This window comes from Symphalangus syndactylus, chromosome 5 (assembly GCF_028878055.3).
Source record: "Symphalangus syndactylus isolate Jambi chromosome 5, NHGRI_mSymSyn1-v2.1_pri, whole genome shotgun sequence".
Classification (NCBI taxonomy): domain Eukaryota; kingdom Metazoa; phylum Chordata; class Mammalia; order Primates; family Hylobatidae; genus Symphalangus; species Symphalangus syndactylus.
The window spans coordinates 77,385,143-77,406,904 of record NC_072427.2 but is presented as its reverse complement, the minus strand read 5'-3'; the positions used below and the strand labels follow the sequence as shown (position 1 = coordinate 77,406,904).

At 51.2% G+C, this 21,762-nt stretch overlaps 2 pseudogenes; one reads left to right on the top strand and one right to left on the bottom strand.

Annotated features, from left to right (window-relative positions):
• Positions 1–5,553: 5,553 nt before the first annotated feature.
• LOC129481636 (formin-2-like) lies at positions 5,554–9,208 on the bottom strand (annotated as a pseudogene).
• A 1,993-nt stretch (positions 9,209–11,201) lies between these two features.
• On the top strand, positions 11,202–21,503 carry LOC129481637 (uncharacterized; annotated as a pseudogene).
• Positions 21,504–21,762: the final 259 nt, after the last annotated feature.

The following is a 21,762-nucleotide window of genomic DNA, read 5'->3' as shown; positions in this document are numbered from 1 at the left end:
GCATATTCTTAAGATACTCAATGACAATGCCTGGATTTAAGTTTGAGGTGCTATTATATCTATTTTATATTGGACACAATATAATGTTATCAGAGATAACAGTTTTGATTGGTCCTAGGTCATACAGTAATATACACATTGCGATTTATAGACAAGCTATCTTTTAATACTCAGGCATTTAGAAAGTTCATTTAGACTGGCCGGGAGCGGTGGCTCAAGCCTGTAATCCTAGCACTTTGGGAGGCCGACGTGGGCGGATCACGATGTCAGGAGTTCGAGACCATCCTGGCCAACTTAGTGAAACCCTGTTTCTACTAAAAATACAAAAAAATTAGCAGGGCGTGGTGGAGGGCGGCTGTAGTCCCAGCTACTCGGGAGGCTGAGGCAGGAGAATGGCATGAACCCGGGAGGCAGAGCTTGCAGTGAGCCGAGATGGTGCCACTGCACTCTAGCCTGGGGGACGGAGCCAGACTCTGTCTCCAAAAAAAAAAAAAAAAAAGAAAGTTCATTTAGACAAAGTTATAAAAACTTGCCTTCCATTCTGCCTATATCACCTAAAAATCCTAATTTAAGAGGTAATAACATTTTTTATTTGATATACAATTTATCAACACAATAAAAATCTAACAATTATCTTGTGCAGAGTGTGAAAATCTCATCAGATTAAGGAACACAAAGTCATCTTTTTCATATTTCGGAAGTAAATCTGTTTTGGAAACTGTTATTTTTAGAAACAGTTAAAAACATTTTTTCATTAGTTTTTCACGTAAAATTGTGACAACCAGCATGAAATAACTGTCATCACAGAAGCATGGTATATTCGATTCCAAAATATATTCTGTTTAAGTTTCAATATACTTATGTATTATTTATACTTAGATTGTAATCCATAATGTACAGATATTATTTTTCCTTCAACTCTTAAGAATATTCTTAAATAATAAAATTAAAATTAATGAATTACAATTTTTTTTGGTTGGGAAAATGAATAGACACACACGTGACAGTGCATCACTTCACCTCATCATTTCATCTCATCATTTCTTCTCATTTCATGATTCATCTCATCATTTTATCTCATCATTTCACCTCATCCCACCTCATCTCATCATTTCATCATATTTCATCATTCATCTCATCATTTCATCAAATCTCATTTCCATTTCATTATTTCATTTCATTTCATTTCATTTCACTGTTTCATCTAATTTCATTTCATTATTTCATTGTGTCATTTCATATCATCTCATTTCATCTATTTTTCATCTCATCATTTTTCATATCATTTTTCATCTCATCAGTTCATCTCAATTCATTTCATCTCCTCATTTCATCATTTCATCCCTTCATTTTGACATTTCATCTCATCATTTCAACTCATCTCATTTCATTATTTCATTTCATCTCATTTCATTATTTCACCTAATTTCATTATTTCATCTCATTTCATCTCACTTCATCTCATCTCATTTCATCTCATCATTTTTCATATCATCATTTAATCTCATTTAATCTCATCATTTCATCTCACCACATCTCTTCATCATTTCATTTCAACATTTTATGATTTCATCTCATCATTTCATCTCATCTTTCAATTTCATTTCAATATCATTTCATTTCATCATTTCTTTTCATTTCATCTCATTTCATTTCATTATTTCATTTCATTTCACCCCATTTCATTTCATCTCATTTCATCTCATCTTATTTCATCTCATCGTTTCTTCTCATCTCATCTCATCATTTAACCATTTCATCTCATCATTTCATCTCATCTCACCTCATCTCACCATTTCATCTCATCATTTCATCTCACCTCATCTCATCATTTCATCTCATTTCATCTAATCATTTCATCTCATCCTTTCATCTCATCATTTCCTGTTATCATTTCATCTCATTTCATCTCATCATTTCATCTCATCTCACCTCAGCATTTCATCATTTCATCTCACCATTTCTTCTTATTACATCTCATCATTTTATCTCATCGTTTCATCTAATCTCAATTCAATTTCCTTTCATTATTTCATTTCATCTCACTTCATTTCATATCATTCATTTCATCTCATTTCATTACATCTCATCATTTCCTCTCATCATTACATCTCATCGCATTTCATATTATTTCATCTCATCATTGAATCTCATCATTTCATCTCACCTCATTTCATCATTTCATCTCATCACTCATCTCATCATTTCATCTCATCTCATCATTTCCATTTCATTATTTCATTTCATGATTTAATTTCATCATCTCATTGAATTTCACTTCATTTCATTATTTCATTTCAGTTTTTCATTTCATTATGTCATTTCATCTCATTACATTTCGTCTAACTTCATTTCATCTCATATCATTATTTCATTTCATCTCATCATCTCTTTCCATCTCATCATTTCATCTCATCATCTCATCAACTCATTTCATCTTACTTCATCTCATCTAATATCTTCTCATCTCATTTCAATTTCATTTCATTTTTCGTTTCATTATTTCATCTCATTTCATTATTTTACCTCATCTCATTTCATCTCATCACATCTCATCATTTCATCATTTTATTTCATTATTTCATCTTATTTCATCTCATTTCAATTTTATTTCAAGTTCATTTCATTATTTCATTTCATCTCATTATTTCATTTCATTTCATCTCATCATTTTATCTAATCATTTCAGCTCATCATCTCATGATTTCATCTCATGATTCATCTCATCATTTCATATCATCATCTCACCATTTCATTTCATCTCATGTCATTTCATTTCATCTCATTTCATCTCGTCTCATTTCATCATTACATCTCACCATTTCATCATTACATCTCATCATTTCATCATTACATCTCACCATTTCATCATTACATCTCATCATTTCATCATCATTTTGTCATCATTTCATGTCATCATTTCATCACATCTCATCTCGTCTCATTTCATCCCATCATTTCAGCATTTCATCTCATTTCATCTCATCATTTCAACTCATTTTATATAATCTCATCATTTCCATTTCATTTCCATTTCATTATTCCATTTCATCATTTCATTTCATTATTTCATTTCATTATGTCATTTCATCTCATTACATTTCATCTCATCTCGTTTCATCTCATCTCATCATTTCATCATTTCATCTCGTCATTTCATCTCAGTATTTCATCGGATTTCACGTCAACATATCATGCCATCATTTCATCTCATTTCATCACATCTCATCTCATCATTTAATCTCATTATTTAATCTCATTTCATCTCATCATTTCGTCTCATCTCATCATTTCATCTCATCATTTCGTCTCATCTCATTATTTCCATTTCATTTCCATTTCATTATTTCATCATTTCATTATTTCATTTCATCTCATTTCATTATTTTATTTCATTATGTCATTTCATTTCATCTCATTACACTTCATTTCATTTCATTTCATCTCATCTCATCTCATTTCATCTCATCATTTCATCTCATTTCATCTCATCACATTTCATCATTTCATTTCATCATTTCATCTTATCTCATCTCATTTCAATTTCATTTCAATTTCATCATTACATTTCATAATTTCCTTTCATTATGTCATTTCATTTCAACGCATTTCATTATTTCATTTCTTTATTTCATTTCATTTCATCTCATCTCATCATTTCATCTCATTTTTCATCTCATAATTTTTCATCTCATTTCATCTCATCATTTCATCTTATCATCTCATCTCATTTCATCATTTCATCTCATCATTCATCTCATTTCATCTCATTTCATCTCATCATTCATCTCATTTCATCTCATCATTTTAACTCATTATTTCATCTCATCTCATCTCATTTCAATTTCATTTCATTATTTCATTTCATTTCATCATTTCATCATTTTATCCATCATCTCATCATTTCATCTCATTTCATCTCATCTCCTTTCAATTCCTTTTCAATTTTATCATTTCGTCTCATCATTTCAACTCACTGTTTCATCTCAAAACTTCATCTTATCTCATGTCATCATTTCATCATTTCATCTCATCATTTCATCTCATATCAAGTCATCTGATCATTTCATCTAACTGAAATGATGTAATGGAATCATGAAATGAAATGCATAGGATGCCCTCAGTGATGTTAAATTTAAAAATTGTTTGTTTTCATGTATTCATTTTTATATTTATATGTATTTATATTTATATTTACTTATATTTCTTTTTACTTATTTTAATTTATATTTTTACTTATTTCTTTATAGACAAGGTCTTGTTCTGTTGCCTAGGCTGGAATGCAGTGATGCATTCACAGTTCACTGCAGCCTTGAGCAAACCTCCCACCTCAGCCTCCTAGGTAGCTGGGACCACAGGTGTGCACCACCACACCTGCTTAATATTTTATTATTTGTAGAGAAGGAGGCTTGCTATGCTGCCCAGGCTGGTCTCAAACTCCTGGGCTCAAGCAATTCTCCTGCTTTGGCATCCCAAAATGCTGGGATTACAGACATGAGCCACAGTGCCCAACCTATTTATTTATATTTATTTATTTATTTATTTATTTATTAAAGACAAGGTCTCACTATGTTGCCCAGGCTGGTCTTCAACTCCTGGCCTCAAATGATTCTCCAAACTTGGCCTCTCAAAATGTTGGGATTACAGGTATGAGCCACCATGCCTGGCCTAAAAATAGTATTATATTTTCGTATTATATAATTTTAAATTAGGTAATAGGAATATTCTGTACAGGAAATATACCCTTAATTACATAGGCATAAACATTTGTTACACTGAGAAGAATCTAATAGAGCTAAAAATGAAAATTAATTTGGAAAGGTCATTAGATACTCATACATTCTTACACTTAACACATTCTTTCATATATTCATATATTCTTTTAACAGTATCAATGGTTTAGAGTTATGCATACAAAACCATGACCTATATGTAATACAACAAATATCAGGCTAATAACTAATAACTAACACAACTAATAATTACAATTCAAGGAATATTATATACAAATCTTTAACTTCTCATCATCAGATTTTGTTTTTTTCCTTTCTGTTTTGGCAGATACTATGAACACAACATTCAATGCACAGACACTATGGAGTCCTTACTAAGCATAAAGTACCGTGAAAGGCCCGGGCTAGGACAGAACTGAGACAGGGCCAGGGATATGACAGAACTGGGGCAGGGTCATGGCCAGAGAAAAACCAGGGGCAGGGTCACAGACAGGGACACAACAGGACCAAGACCAGGGCCAGAAACAGGGCAGAACCAGGGCGAGGGCAGGGGCATGGCAGGGCAAGGGCCATGGCAGGATCAGGGCCAGGAGAAGGCCAGGGCAGGGCTTGGGTAGCACAGGGCCAAGGCAGGGCAGGGTCAGTGTAGAGGAAGGAACGGGCCAGGGTATGGAAGGGCAGGGACAGGGAGGTCCAAGGCCAGAGAAGGACCATGGAAAAAACATGGCCAGGGAGGATCCAGGGCAAGGGCAAGTCCACGGCAGAAGCAGAGCCAGGGCAGGCCAAAAGCAGGGCCAAGGCAGGGCAAGGCCAGGGTAGGGAAGGGCCAGTGTAGGGTGAGGGTAGGGCCAGGGCAAGTTCAGGGCCAGGACAGGACTAAGATAGCACAGGGCCAAGGCAGGGCCAGGGCAGGGCCTGGGGATTGTCAGGTCCAGGGCCAGGGTTAAGGCTGGGCCAGGGACAGGGCCAGAGCAAGGGCAGGGCCACGGAGAAGGCAGAACCAGAGAGGATCTAGAGCAAGGTCAGGGCCAAGGCAGAACCAGGACCAGGACAAGGCAAAGCCAAGGCCAGGGCAGGGCAAGGCCAGGGCAGGGCAAGACCAGGGAAGGGCAAGGCCAGGGTAGAAAAGACCAGGGTAAGGCCAGGCCAGGGTAGGAGAAGGCCATGGTAGGGCCAAGGCCCAGGCAGGGCAGGGCTAGGGTAGCACAAGGCATGGCCAAAAACAGGGCAGGGTCATAGCAGTGGCAGGACTAGCAACAGGGCCAGGACAAGCGCTGGACCAGGGCATGGTGGGGACAATACAGGGCCAGGACAGAGGATGGCAAGGCAGGTCCAGGGCCATTTCATGGACTCGGTAGGCCTGGGGTCAGGCCAGGGCAGGGGAAGGGCAAGGCCAGGGAGAAGGCAGGGCTGGGGCCAAGGCAGTGCCAGGGTAGGGTAGGAACAGTGAAGGGGCAATGCAGGGTAAGGGCAAGGCCAGGGCATGGAAGATCAGGGAATGGCCAAGGAAGGGCCAAGAGAGGGCCAGGGCAAAGTCAGGGCCAGAAAAAGTGTACGGCTGGGGCCAGGGATATGGTAAGACCAGGGCTGGGCCCAGGCTGGGACACGCAGGGCAGAGTAGGGAATGACCAAGGAAGGCCCAGGAGAGGGCCAGGGCAAGGTCAGGGCCAGAAAAAGGGTACGGCTGGGGCCAGGAATATGGTAAGACCAGGGCTGGGCCCAGGCTGGGACACGCAGGGCAGAGCATGGCCTGTGCAATGCAGGGCCAGAGCCAGGCCATAGAGAGAGTAGGGCAAATGCCAAGGCAAGGCTAGGGTAGTGCCAGGGCTTAGGCAAGGTCAGGGAATGTCCAGGGCTGAGTCAAGGCTACAACCAATACAGGGCAAAGGCCGGGGCAGATCTAGGGCACAAGCAGGGCAGGCTAGGGCACGGCAATGGCAAGACCAGGCCATGGCAGGGCCAGCCCAGGATAGAACAGGGCACAGGCAGGGCAGGGCCAGGGCCACGGCTGTGGCAGTCAAGGACCAGGACCAGGGTGCAGGCCAGGGCAAATGTATGGCCAGGGCAGAGGTAGGGCCAGAGCCAGGGTCTGGGCAGGGCCAAGGCAGGTCCATTGCAGGGCCAGGGTTCAGACCAGGGCCAGAGCAGGGCTCGGACAGGGCCAGGGCCAGGACCAGGAAAGGGCAATGTCAGGACAAGGGCCATGGCAAGATCAGCAATGGGGTTAGGGCCAGGACAGGGACAGAGACAGGGTCAGGGCTAGGGCCACAATAGCATGCCAGGGTAGAGCCAGGCCAAATTAGGGCCAGGACAGGGTCAGGATCAGGGCTGGGCCAGGGTATGGCCTTAAGTAGTGAAGGGCCAGGGCCAGGGTCCATGCCAGTGCCAGCACCTGTCCAGGGCACAGGCAGGGCCATGGCCAGGTCTAGGATAAGGCTGGGGCAGGGCCAAGGCCTGGGTCAGGGTCAGCAGAAGACCGGGACAGAGCCAGGGGAGGGACAGGGCCATGGCAGGATCAGGGTCAGGAACAGGGGTCAATGCTGGGCCAAGGACACAGATAGGACCAGGTCTGTGCTAGGGCCAGTGTCAGGGCCAAAGGGAGGGCAGGGCCAGGATAGGGTGGAGCAGGTCCGGGGGTAGCACAGGGTTAAGTCAGGGCATGACCAACCAGGGCAGGTCTATGGCTGGGGCCGGGGCAGGGCCAAGGCAGTGGCAGCTCCAGGGCAGGGCCAGGGTTAGGGCCACGGACATGTCCAAGGCCAGTGCCAGGGCAAGGGCAAGGGCAGGGGCAGGGCCAGGGTCATTTAAGAACCAGGGACAAGGCCAGGCCCAGAGCAGGGCCAGGACAGGTACCTGGCAGGGCTACAGTCTGGGACAGGGCCATGGCAGGGCCAGGGTCAGGGCCACAACCAGGTCTGTGCTATGGCCAGGTCCAACACAGTGCCCAGGTGAGGCTAGGGTGAAGGCCAAGATAGGGCCAGGGCAGGGTCCAAGCCAGGCTAGGGCCAAGGCAGGGCCGTGGCAGGCAAGGCATGGCCAGGAAAACCTAGGGCCAAGACAGGGCAGGGCCAGGCCAGTGCCAAGACCTGGGCAGGGTCAGGGAACAGCCAGGGAAGCGCCAGGGCCAGGGCCATGGCCATGACCTGGGCAGGACCAGGTTCGGGGCAGGGGCAAAACAAGGGCAAGGACAGTGCAGGTTCTTGGCATAGCCAGGCACCAGGACAGTGTCAGGGCAGGGCCAAGGCAGTGTCTGGGCCATGGTAAGACCAGCAACAGGGCTGGGGCTAGGCCAGTGGCAGGACCAGAGTCAGGGCAAGGGCCAGGGCCAGGGGAGAACCAGGGCAAGGTCTCAAGCAGGGAACGGCCAGGGACAGGACAGGTCCAGGACAGGTCCAGGGCAGGGCCATGACAGGGCCATCGGCTGCGTTAGGGCAAGGGCAGGGCCAGAGCAAGGTAAGGGTCAGGGCCAAGGCCAGAGTAGGGACAGGGCAAGAAATAGGGCAGGACCAGGGGCAATGCCAAGGCCAGAGCTGGGCCAGGGCTGAGCCAGGGCTGAGTCAGGGTAGGGCAGGGCAGGGCATGGTATGGCCAGTGCAGGACAGGACAAGAGCTGGTCCACAGAGAGAGCAGCGCTGATGCCAAGAAAGAGCAATGCTAGTGCCAAGGCTGAGGCAGTGTCAGAACACGTCCAGGGCAGGGTCGGGGCCAGGGCCAGAACCGAGCCAGGGCACAGCCAAGGCAGGGTAGGGCAGGGAAATGGCACGGCCAGGTCAGTACTGGGACAGGGCAGAGAAGGGCAAGGCGATGGTAGGGGCAGGGGAGGGACAGGCCAAGGCATGCCCTGAACCTGTGCTGGCCTGGCCTTGACTCTGGCCCTGGCTCTGGCCCTGCCCCTTGTCCTGACCCTGGTCCTGTCATGGCACTGGCCCTGCCAATGGTCATGGTCCTGCTCCTGTTCTGGCCTTGACCTGGCCTTGGACACGTCCTGGCCCTGCTTTGGCCCATCCCTGCCCTGGCCCCACCATGGGCCGGCGTGTTCTGCCCTCTCCTGGCACTGACCTTGCCCTGTCATGGCCCAGTGGTGCCATTGCCCTGCCTTACCCTGCACATGGCCAGTGCCAGGGCAAGACAAGGGCAGGGATAAGGTAGCACAGGGCCAAGACGGGGTCAGAATGGGACCAGAGCAGGACAGGGCCGAGACAGTCCAGGTAACAGTAGGGCAGGTACAGGGCAAGGCAGGGCAGTACAGGGCCAGATCCACAGCAGGGGCAGGGGAAAGCCAGTCCCATTGCCAATGCACCGGCCCTCCCTACAAGGTTCCTACCACGTGGCCACTGCTGCAGCCCATCCATCAGTGTAAACCTGACCCCCAACCCTGGCTGCAGCCACCTGCCCTCCTAGCACGGCCACTCTCCTACTGCTCCAGTGCACTGCGGTCTCTGTCGCTGCCACCCACCTGCAATGAGGCGAGCCATGGTGTTGCAGGCTATAGGTGTCTCCTCCTCCTCCTGGCATGGAGCAGCTGGGCGGGCAAAGCCAGAAAAGCCTAGAGGAAGATGTGAGGGGTGGAAGGGTTAGAGCCTCAACATGTCATGCCGGCCACTGGGTGGCAGGGGCCAGTTTCAGCAAAGGCACTCACACCCACCCTCTAAAGTCCAGCCTCTCCTTTTGGCCCAAGCTAGCTAGGAACCGGGGTCTGGGGTGGGTGTGGAGACACCACAGCACCCTGCTCCCCACTCCACAGGAACCATTGGCCCCACCGGGGCCGCACCATGGGCATTGCAGCACCTCAAGCGCCCTCAACCCAAAACTGCCACCCCCCATGCAGCCACGCAGTGCAGCCCCGGATAGCACACTTAGCCCACCTCACTGTTGCCAGCAATACAGTCTGAGATAGTGCCCCCAACCGGCTCCCCGCCAAGGGCATTTCCATCAAGATGGAAATGTAAAAAATTTCTTTGAACTGGATGACACAACCTATCAAGACCTCTGGGATACAGCAAAGACAGTGCTAAGAGGAAAGTGTGTAGCCCTAAACACCTATGTCAAAAAGTCTGAAAAAGCACAAAAAGACAATCTAAGTTTGACAGTAAGGCCATAGTTACCAAAACAGCCTGGTACTGGTTGAAAAATAGGCACATAGACCAACGGAACAGAAGAGAGACCCCAGAAATTAACCCAAATACTCACAGCCAACTGATCTTCGATAAGTAAACAAAAACATAAAGTAGGGAAAGGACACCCTTTTCAACCATGATGTTGGGATAATTGGCGAGCCACATGAAGGGGAATAAAACTTAGCCCACCTCACCTTATAGAAAAATCTACTCAAGATGGATTAAGAACTTAAATCTAATTCCTGAACTATAAAAATTCTAGAATATAACACTGGATAAACACTTCTGGACATTGACATAGGCAAGCATTTCATGACCAAGAACCCAAATGCAAATGCAATGAAAACAAAGATAAAAAGCTGGGACTTATTTAAACTAAAGAGCTTTTGTACGGCAAAGGGAAGAGTCAGCAGAGTAAATAGACAACCCACAGAGTGGGACCCCTGACCCTGACTCTGACCCCTGACCCCTAACCCTTAACCCTAACCCCTAACCCCAACCCTCACCCTCACCCTAACGCAACCCTAACCTCTAATCCCTAACCCCTAACCTCTCTTAACCCCTAACTCTAAACGTTGACTCCTAACCCCTAACTCTGACCCCAACCCCTATCTCCAACCCCAAACACTAAACTTAACACCTAACCCCTAACCCTAACGACAACCTTAACCCTAGGTTCGCTACTACGTTTGTATTGACTATGTCAACCTTGATTATTATGATCGCTGCCTTAGGACTGCACGGCAGCGAGGGGATTGCGAATCTTATATTAATATTTTTGTATTGAGGCAGTGCATAGCATTACAGGTGCTTCTTACATGAGCAATGGGGGTGTCATATTTTGGGTGTCACGTCTGCATTACGAATGCTGCATTTGTCTTCCGAGGCTGCGGTGTGGATCTCGCATTGCGACCGCCTCACAATGGCTGGGGAGAACCTCGGTGGTGTCTTCCGAGGCTGCGGTGTGGATCTCGCATTGCGGCCGCCTCACAATGGCTGGGGAGAACCTCGGTGGGCAGGATTCAGAGGGGCTTTTGGTTTCCCGTTTTCCACACTGAACCCTTCTATAACTGGTCTCTGACCTTGATTAGTCAGGGCTGCAAACAGGAAGGATTTTACTCACTGTCGATGCGGCCCGGAGTTGTCCCAAAGCGAGGCAGTGTCCACAAGGTCTGTGCTGAGGAGAACGCTGCTCTGCCTTCGCGGTGTCTCCCGGGTCTGTGCTGAGTAGAACGCAGCTCCGCCCTCGCGGTGCCGCCGGCCCGCCCTGGTCTGTGCTGAGCAGAACACTGGTCTACCTTCGCTGTTCCTCCAAAGTCTGTGCAGAGGAGAACTCAGCTCTGCCCTCGCGATGCTCTGGGGGTCTGCGCTGAGGAGAACAGAGCTCCGACCTCAAAGGCACAGCGCCGGCGCAGGCGGGGGGCGGGGGCGGAGCGGGGGGGCGCGCGCACAGCGCCGGCGCAGGCGCGGGGGTGGGGGCGCACGGCGCCGGCGCAGGAGCAGAGGGGGCGCACAGCGTGCATCGCGAGGGCGGAGCTTAATTCTCCTCTGCACACGCTTTGGAGGTACAGCAAGGACGGACCAGCGTTCTCCTCAGCACAGACACAGGCGGGCCGGCGGCACCGCGAGGGCGGAGCTGCCTTCTGCTCAGCACAGACCCGGGAGACACCGCGAAGGCAGAGCAGCCTTCTCCTCAGCACAGACCTTGGGGACACTGCCTCGCTTTGGGACAACTCGGGGCCGCATCGACAGTGAGTAAAATCCTTCCTGTTTGCAGCCCTGAATAATCAGGGTCAGAGACCAGTTAGAAGGGTCAAGGTGGAAAATGGGAAAGCAGAAGCCCTTCTGAATCCTGCCCACCGAGGTTCTCCCCAGCCATTGTGAGGCGGCCGCAATGCGAGATCCACACCGCAGCCTCGGAAGACAAATGCAGCATTCGTAATGCAGATGTGACACCCAAAATATGACACCCCCATTGCTCATGGAAGAAGCACCTGTAATGCTAATGCACTGCCTCAATACAAAAATACTAATATAAGATTCGCAATCCCCTCGCTGCCATGCAGTCCTAAGACAGCGATCATAATAATCAAGGTTGACATAGTCAATACAAAGGTAGTAGCGAACCTAGGGTTAAGGTTCTTATTAGGGTTAGGGGTTAGGGGTTAAGTTTAGTGTTTGGGGTTGGAGATAGGGGTTGGGGTCAGAGTTAGGGGTTAGGAGTCAACGTTTAGAGTTAGGGGTTAAAAGAGGTTAGGAGTTAGGGGTTAGGGTTGCGTTAGGGTGAGGGTGAGGGTTGGGGTTAGGGGTTAGGGTTAAGGGTTAGGGGTTAGGGTTGGGGTTAGGTGTCAGGGGTCAGGGTCAGAGTCAGGGTCAGGGGTCCCACTCTGTGGGTTGTCTATTTACTCTGCTGACTCTTCCCTTTGCTGTGCGAAAGCTCTTTAGTTTAATTAAGTCCCAGCTATTTATGTTTGTTTTTATTGTATTTGCATTTGGATTCTTGGTCATGAAATCCTTGCCTATGCCAATGTCTAGAAGGGCTTATCCAGTGTTATCTTCTAGAATTTTTATAGTTCAGGAATTAGATTTAAGTTCTTAATCCATCTTGAGTAGATTTTTCTATAAGGTGAGAGGTGAAGATCCAGTTTTATTCTCCTACATGTGGCTCGCCAATTATCCCAACATCACGTGTTGAAAAGGGTGTCCTTTCCTCACTTTATGTTTTTGTTTACTTTGTCGAAGATCAGTTGGCTGTGAGTATTTGGGTTAATTTCTGGGTTCTCTCTTCTGTTCCATTGGTCAATGTGCCCATTTCTAAACCAGTACCAGGCTGTTTTGGTAACTATGGCCTTATTGTCAAACTTAGATTGTCTGTGCTCTTTCAGGCTTTTTGACATAGGTGTTTAGGGCTACACACTTTCCTCTTAGCACTGCCTTTGCTGTATCCCAGAGGTCTTGGTAGGTTGTGTCATCCAGTTCGAAGAAATTTTTTACATTTCCATCTTGATGGAAGTGCCCTCGGCAGGGAGCTGGTTGGGGGCACTATCCCAGACTGTATTGCTGGCAACAGTGAGGTGGGCTAAATGTGCTATCCGGGGCTGCACTGCATGGCTGTGGTGGGGGGGGTGGCGATTTTGGGTTGAGGGCGCTATGGGGTGCTGCAATGCCCATGGTGCGTGGAGGCAGGGCGGTTTGTGTGTCTTCGGTGCGCTTTTGCGGGGGTCTACACTGCTGGTGGCAGGGGGCAGGGTGGGTTGGGGGCCATATCAGGTTCTGCACTGATTCCTTTAGCTGGGATTTCCAGTACTATGTTTAACAACAGTGGTGACAGTGGGCATCCTTATCATGTTCGAGATCTTAGAGGAAAAGCTTTCCATTTTCCCCCATTCCATCTGATTCTAGCTGTGGGTGTCTTTCTTCTAGTTTTTATTATGTTGCGGTGTGTTTCTTCTGTACCCGTTTTTTTGAGGATTTATAGCATGAAGGGATGTTGAATTTCATCAAATGCTTTTTCAGTTTCAGTTGACATGATCATACTGCTTTTGTTGTTTATTTGGTTGATGTGATGTATCACATTGTATGCTGAGTGACCCCTGCATTCCAGGGATACATCCCACTTGATCATGATGAATTATCTTTTTAATGTATTACTGAATTTGAATCACTGGTATTTTGTTGAGGAATTTTGGATCAATATTCGAGATACTGGCCTGTAGTTTCCTTCTTTGATGCCTTTGTCTGATTTTGGTATCACAGTAATAAAGGCCTCATAGAATAAGTTTGGAAGTATTCCCTACTGTTTTTCCAAATAGTTTGAGTAGGATTCGTACTAGGTCTTTAAATTGTTTGGTGTGAAGCCATCAGCAGTGAAGACATCAGTTCCTCGGCTTTTCTTTACCGGGAGACTTTTTCTGATGGCTTCAATCTCATTACTTATTACCAATCTGTTCTGGTCTTGGATGTTTTCATTGTTCAGCGTAAGTAGGTTGTATGCATCTAGGAATTTGCCAATTTCTACTAGGCTTTCGAATTTATTGGCTTATAGTAGCCAGTTATGATCCTTTGAATTTCTGAAGTATCAGTTGTAATGTCTCCTTTTTTTATCTATTGTTTTTATTTATTTGAGTCTTGTCTCTTTTTTTCTTAGTTAGCCTGGTTAAAAGTTTGTAATTTTGTTTAGCTTTCTGGAAAACCAACTTTTCGTTTAATCTTGTGTGTTTTTTATTTCAATTTTACTTCTGCTACGATCTTACTTATTTTGTTATTTTCAGTTTAGTTTGTTATTACTTTACTAGTTCTTTAAGATGTATTGTTTATTTGAAGTTTTTTTTGTTTGGATGATAGGCTCTTATAACTATAAATCTCTGCCTTTGTACTGCTTTCTGTGTAACAATATTGGTATACTGTGTTTTCATTACCCTTTGTTTCATGAAATTTTTGAGTTTCTGTCTTAATATCTTCATTGACCCGCTAGTCATTTATTCAGGAGGGTAGTGTTTAACTTCCCTGTGATTGTATTCTTTCCAAAGTTACTCTTCTTATTGATACCTATTTTCATTCCTTTGTAGACAAAGAAGATGGCCACGGAGACAGCAGCATGGTAGGAGTGGTAGGAGCCGGCCATCCGCGAGTGCTGCTCTGTGCCAGGCTGCTGGATGCTAGAGCCTGTGGCCCACTGGCTTGCCTCACTGTGGTTGGTGGTGGCGGTGACAGAGACTGCAGCACGACCAGAGTAGTAGGACAGGGGCTATCCAGGGCTGCACCGTTCGCAGTGTGGGGTGGGTTGGGGGCGCTATCCAGGGTGTCATTGCCTGCATTAGGGGTACTGGTTGGTAGCACTGTACAGGGCTGCACTGCCCACGGCAGGGAGGGTGGGTTATGGGCGCTTTCTGTGGCTGCAATGCCCATGGAGGAGGACAGGTTAGGGCACTATCGGGTATATGCTACTGGCAGCATTGGGGAATGGAGGTGGGGGGCACTATTGAGGGCAGGAGTAGCTGTGGAGGGGGGGCGAGTTCGTTGCTATCAGGGACTGCACTACTGGTGGCGGTCAGCAGAGTTGGCATCCAAGGAAGGAGTGGTTCTCCTCTCCCTGACTCCACAGTCCAGAGGCCGACTTACTCTTGGTCATACTGGAGTGCGGCAGGCACTCAGCGTTTGCGTGGGTATCCTGAGCATGCAGAGCCCCCACACCCACCGTGGTTCCTGGGCCTGTGAACTCTGAGTCTGTGCCTCAGAGGCTGCCAGGCACTCCTGGGGACACCACAGGGGACAGGGCCCTGTGCATTGAGGCGTCTGGAATAGGAATTAGCACCTGGGTGCGGACGGCTGGCTGGGTCTGAATGTTTCTGCTTCTCCTGCTCCCCGAGGAGTGCAGCCCTGGTGGGACCAATGGTTCCTGTGGAGTGGGGAGCTGGGTGCTGTGGTGTCTCCAGCACCCAGCCCAGACCCCAGTTCCTGGCCAGCTTTGGCCAAAAGGAGAGGCTGGACTTTGGAGGGTGGGTGTGAGTGTGTTTTCTGAAACTGGCCCCTGCCACCCAGTGGCTGGCATGACAAGTTGAGGCTCTAACCCTTCCACCCTTCGCATCTTCTTCTAGGCTCCTCTGGCTTTGCCCGCCCAGCTTCTCCGTGCCAGGAGGAGCAGAAGGAGACACCGAGGGCTTGCGACAACACGGCTCACCTTGCTGCGGGTGGGTGGCAGTGACGGAGACTGCATTGCGTTGGAGTGGTAGGAGAGTGGCTGCGCTAGGAGGACACGTGGCTGCAGCCAGGGTTGAGGGTCAGGCTTACAGCAATGGACTGGCTGCAGCAGTGGCCAGGTGGTAGGAGCCTTGTGGGGAGGGCCGGTGCATTGGCAATGAGCCTGGCTTTGCCCTGCCCCTGCCGTGGATCTGGCCCTGTACTGCCCTGCCTTGCCCAGTACCTGCCCTACTGTTACCTGGACTGTTTCGGCCCTGTCCTGCTCTGGTCCCATCCTGACCCTGTCTTGGCCCTGTGCAAGCCTATCCCTGCCCTGGTCTTGCCCTGGCACCGGCCCTGCCAGTAGTCATGGTCCTGCTCCTGTTCTGGCCCTGACCTGGCCTTGGACATGTCCTGGCCCTGCTTTGGCCCATCCCTGCCCTGGCCCCACCATGGGCCTGCCTGTTCTGCCCTCTCCTGGCACTGACCTTGCCCTGTCATTGCCCAGTGGTGCCATTGCCCTGCGTTACCCTGTGCTGCTTGTGCCTTGGCCCCGCTTGGTGCTGGCTGCTCCCTGGACCTGCCCTGACCCTGCCTTGGCTTTTGCCCTGCCCTCACTATGGCCTGGTCCTGGCCCTAGCTCTGGCCCTGCCATATCCCTGGCCCTGCCCTTATCCAGGCCCTGCCCCTGCTGCTGCCCTGGCCCTGGCCTGGAACCTGGTCCTGTGAAGGACCTGCCCTGACTCTGCCATGGCCCTGGCCCTGCTCCGCCTTGGTCCTGGCCCAGACCCAGAACCTTTCCTGCCTCTGCCCTGGCCCTTCCCTGGCCCTGAGCTGGCAGTGGTCTGCCCCTCATCTTGCCATCACCCTGCCCTTCTGTGCTCTGTGTGTGTCATCACCCTGCCCTGGCCCTACTCTGCCTTTAACCCTGCCCTGGCCTTACCTTGGCCCTCACCCTAGCCTTCACTAGGCCCTGCTCAGGACCTGGCCCTAGAACAGACCTGGCCCGGACCCTGGCCCTGGTCTTTGTCCTGCCATAGCCCTGGCCCTGAAGTGGACTTGGAGGTGTCCTAGCCCCAGCGTCACAGGTCCAGAGCAGGGCCAGGGCCAGGGTCACAACCAGGTCTGTGCTATGGCCAGGTCCAACACAGTGCCCAGCCTTGGCCTGTCCCTGCCCTGCCCCTACCATCACATTGCCCTGCTCTGCCCTGTCCCAGTACTGACCTGGCCATGCCATTTGCCTGCTGTACCCTGCCTTGGCTGTGCCTTGGCTCAGTTCTGGCCCTGGCCCCGGCCCTGCCCTGGACATGCTCTGACACTGCCTCAGCCTTGGCCCTAGCCTGGCTCTTTCTTGGCATCAGCCCTGCTCTCTCTGTGGACCGGCTCTTGTCCTGTCCTGCACTGGCCATACCATGCCCTGCCCTGCCCTACCCTGACTCAGCCCTGGCCTAGCCCTGGCCTTGGCATTGCCCCTGGTCCTGCCATATTTCTTGCCCTGTCCCTACCCTGGCCTTGGCCCTGACCCTTTCCTTGCTCTGGCCATGCCCTTGCCCTAACGCAGCTGCTGACCCTGTCATGGCCCTGCCCTGGACCTGTCCTGGCCCTGGCCCTTCCCTGCTTAAGACCTTGTCCTGGTTCTCCCCTGGCCCTGGCCCTACCCTGGCCTTGCACTGCTCTGGCCCTTACCCTGACTCTGGTCCTGTCACTGGCCTAGCCCCAGCCCTGTTGCTGGTCTTACCATGGCCCAGACCCTGCCTTGGTCCTGCCCTGACACTGTCCTGGTCCCTGGCTGTGACAAGAACCTGCACTGTCCTTGCCCTTGTTTTGCCCCTGCCCCGAACCTGGTCCTGCCCAGGTCATGGCCATGGCTCTGGCCCTGGCCCTGCCTTGGCTGTTCCCTTTCCCTGCCCAGGTCTTGGCACTGGCCTGGCCCTGCCCTGGCTTGGTCCTATGCTTTCCTCACTCTGCCTTGCCCGCCATGGCCCTGCCTTGGCCCTAGCCTGGCTTTGACCCTGCCCTGGCCCCATTTTGGCCTTCACTCTAGCCTCACCTGGGCACTGTGTTGGACCTGGCCATAGCACAGACCTGGTTGTGACCCTGGCCCTGGCCCTGCTCTGGACCTGGCTTTGTCCCTGGTTCTTAGATGACCCTGGCCCTGCCCCTGCCCCTGCCCCTGCCCCTGCCCTTACCCTGGCACTGGCCTTGGACATGTCCGTGGTCCTAACCCTGGCCCTGCCCTGGAGCTGCCACTGTCTTGGCCCTGCCCTGGCTCTTGCCCTGCCCTGGCCGTGGCCCTGGCCTGGCCCCAGCCATAGACCTGCCCTGGTTGGTCGTGCCCTGCCTTAACCCTGTGCTACCCTGGGCCTGCTCCACCCTGCCCTGGCCCTGCCCTCCCTTTGGCCCTGCCCTGACCATGCCTTGGCCCTCACACTGGCCGTAGCACAGACCTGGTCCCATCTGTGGCCTTGGCCCGGCATTGACCCCTGCTCCTGACCCTGGTCCTGCCATGGCCCTGGCCTTGCCAATGATCCTGACAGCCCTGGCCCTGGCCCTGTCTTGGCCCTGGCCATGAACTGGCCCTGCCCTGACCCTAGCCCTGAAGTGGATTTGCAGGTGTCTTGTCCCTGATTTAAACTGCCCCTACCATGGCTTGTCCCTCCCCTGGCTCTGTCCTGGTCTTGTGCTGACCATGACTCAGACCTTGGCCCTGCCCCAGCCCTGTCCTAGACCTGGCCATGGCCCTGCCTCTGCCCTGGACCGGCACTGGCACTGGCATGGACCCTGGCCCTGGCCCTTCACTACTGAAGGCCATACCGGGGCCCAGCCCTGGTCCTGACCATGTCCTGGCCCTAATTTGGCCTGGCTCTACCCTGCCATGCTATTCTGCCCCTACCCCTGACTCTGTCCCTGTCCTGGCCCTAGCCCCATTGCTGGTCCTGCCATGGCCCTTGTCCTGACATCGCCCTTTCCTGGTCCTGGCCCTGGCCCTGCCCCAGCCCTTCTCTGGCCCTGGTCTGAACCCTGGCCCTGCAATGGACCTGCGTTGGCCCTGCCCAGACCCTGGCTCTGACCCTACCTCAGCCCTGGCCTGGACCCCGGTCCTGGTCTCTGTCCTGCCCCAGCTGTGGCCCTGGCCCTGCCTTGCCTGTGCCCTGTTCTATCCTGGGCTGGCCCTGCCATGGCCTGGTCTTGCCATTGCCCTGCCCTAGCCTGCCCTTCTTGTGCCCTAGATCTGCCCTGGCCTTTGCCCCTGTATTGGTTCTAGCCTTGACTCAGCCCTGGACCTTCCCTGACCTTGACACAGCACTAGCAATACCCTAGAGTTGCCTTGGCATTTGCCCTACTGTCTCTATGGCCTGGCTCTGGTCCTGCCCTGCTCTGCTCCTGTTCTGTCCTGGCACAGCCCTGGCCCTGGCCCTGCCATATCACTGGCTCTGGTCCTGCCGTTATGCAGGCCTGACACTGCCCCTGCCTTGGCTTTGGCCTGGACCTTGGCCATACAGTGACCCTGCCATGACCCTTTCCTGGCCCTGCCAAGGACTCGCCCTGGCTCTGTCATGGCCCTGGCCCTTTCCTAGATTTGGATGTATCCTGTCCCATATTTGCCCTGGCCCTTCCCTGGCTCTGCCATACCCCTTCTCTGGGGTAGGGCCAGGGTCAGGACCAGACCAGGGCAGGGTCAGGACCAGGGTATGGCCATGGTAAGGCCTGAAGATGGGAAGGGCCAGGGCAGCGGCAGGACCAGGGAAGGGTCAGGGCCAGGGATATGGTAGGACTAGGGGCAGAGCCAGGGCTAGGGCTGAGCCAGGGCAGAGCAGGAGAGATTACATTAGGCTATTATGTAAAATTTTTTATTTTAGATTTTTAAGATATCTATAGTAGCAGTAATAATGTCTATACTATGTTGCTTGTAATAGTAATAATATTTGCAGTAAATAATCACTAAATTTTAACTAACACTATCTTTGCTTCCAGTAGTGTTCTATGAGTATAATTTTATCAATATGTAAATATGTGAGGCATTGATTCTCACAATAATTCTGTATGCTAGGTACTTAAAGCATCCCGATTTTCCAAATGTAGGAAACAGGCATAAAGAAGTGAAATACTTGGCCAGGTTAGTCCTGTAATCCCAGCACTTTGGGAAGCCAAGGCAGGCAAATGGCTTGAGCTGAGGAGTTTGCAACCAGCCTGGGCAACACTGTGAAACCCCATCTCTAGTAAAAATGCCCAAAAAGAGCTGATTTAAGTGTCTTGTAGGATTCTGGTTCTAAAACACTGGTCAAACACACAGGGCATGGACTGGGCAGGGCCAGGGACAAGATCATGCCAGGAAGGGGCCAGGGCCAAGGCAGGGCCAGAGCTGGACTTGGAGGTGTCCTGGCCTGATTTGCCCGGCCCCAATGTTGGCCCAGCCCTGCTCTGGCACTTCCTGTCATGCCGTGTCCCTGGCCTGAGCATTGGCCCTGGCCCTGTCCTGCTTCTGGCCCTGCCTTGGAGTTGACCAGGCACTGCCATGGCCCAGTCCTGCATTGCCCTGCCCTCTTCTGCCCTGGTGCTGCCATGGCCCTGTCTGGGCCCTAGCTCTGCCTCGACTCTGGACCTGCCCTGACCCTGCTCAGCCCTGGATCTACCCTGACTCTGCCTTGGTGTTGCCCTCCCATCTCTATGGCCTGGCTCTGGCCCTGCCTTGCACAGGCCATGCTCTGCCCTGCGTGTCCCAGCCTGGGCCCAGCCCTGGTCCTACCATATTCCTGGCCCCAGCTGTACACTTGTTCTGACCCTGACCTTACCCTGGCCCTCTCCTGGCCCTTCCTTGGTCGTGCCCTGACCTTCCATGCCCTGGCCTTGCCCTCACCCTGCATTGGCCCTGCACTGGTCCTGCCCTGCCCTGGCACTGCCTTGGCCCCTGCCCTGCCTTCTCCCTGGCCTTGCCCTTGCCCTGCCCTGGCCTGACTCCAGGCCTACCAAGTCCATGAAATAGCCCTGGACCTGCCTTGCCATCCTCTGTCCTGGCCCTGTATTGTCCCCACCATGCTCTGGTCCAGCACTTGCCCTGGCCCTGTTGCGAGTCTTAACCACTGCTATGGCCCTGCCCTGTTTTTGGCCATGCCCTGTGCTACCCTAGCCCTGCCCTGCCTTGGCCTTGGCCCTACCATGGCCTTCTCCTACCCTGGCCTTTTCTACCCTGGCCTTGCCGTTCCCTGATCTTGCCCTGCCCTGGCCTTGCTTGCCCTGCCCTGGCTTTGGCCTTGCCTTATCCTGGTCCTGGTTCTGCCCTGGCCCTGCCCTTGCTCTGGATCCTCTCTGATTCTGCCTTCTCCCTGGCCCTGCCCTTGCTTTGGCCCTGTCCCTGGCCCAGCCTTGACCCCGGCCCTGGCCCTGTCAATCCCCAGGCCCCAGACTGGCCATGCTTGGCCCTGGCCCCTCCTTTGGCACTGCCCTGGCCCTGCCTTGGCCCTGTGCTATCTTAGTCCTGCCCTGGCCCTGAACTCGCCCTGGCCCTACCCTCACCCTACACTGGCCCTGCCCTACCCTGGCCTTGCCCTGCCCTGGCCCTACCTTTGGCCTGCCCTGGCTCTGGTTCTGCCCTGGCCTTGCCCTTGCCCTGGACCCTCCTTGGCCATGTTTACTCCGTGGTCCTTCTCTGGCCTTGCCCTTGCCCTGTCCCCTTTCTGGTCCTGCCATGTTTCTGGACCTGCCCTGTCCATGCCCTGGACCTGGCTCTGGCCCTGGACCTCCTGTCCCTGCCCTGCCATACCCTGGCCGGTTCCTTGCTCTACACTGACCCTGCCCTGCCTTGGCCCTGTGCTACCCTAGCCCTGCCCTGGCCTTTTCCTGGCCCTGATCTGCCATGGCCCTTGCCCTGCCATGGCCCCGCCCTGGCCCTGGTTCTGCCCTGCTTCTGGCCCTGGCCTTGGTCCTGTCATGTCCCTGGCTGTGACTCTGCCCCTGGTTTTTCTCTGGCCATGACCCTACCCCAGTTCTGTCATATCCCTGACCCTGTCTCAGTTCTGTTCTAGCCCTGGCCTTTCACAGTACTTTATGCTTAGTAAGGGCTCCATAGTGTCTGTGAGTTGAATGTTGTGTTCATAGTATCTGCCAAAACAGAAAGAAAAAAAACAATATCTGATGATGAGAAGTTAAAGCTTTGTATATAATATTCCTTGAATTGTAATTATTAGTTGTATTACTTATCAGTTATTAGCCTGTCATTAGTTGTATTACATATA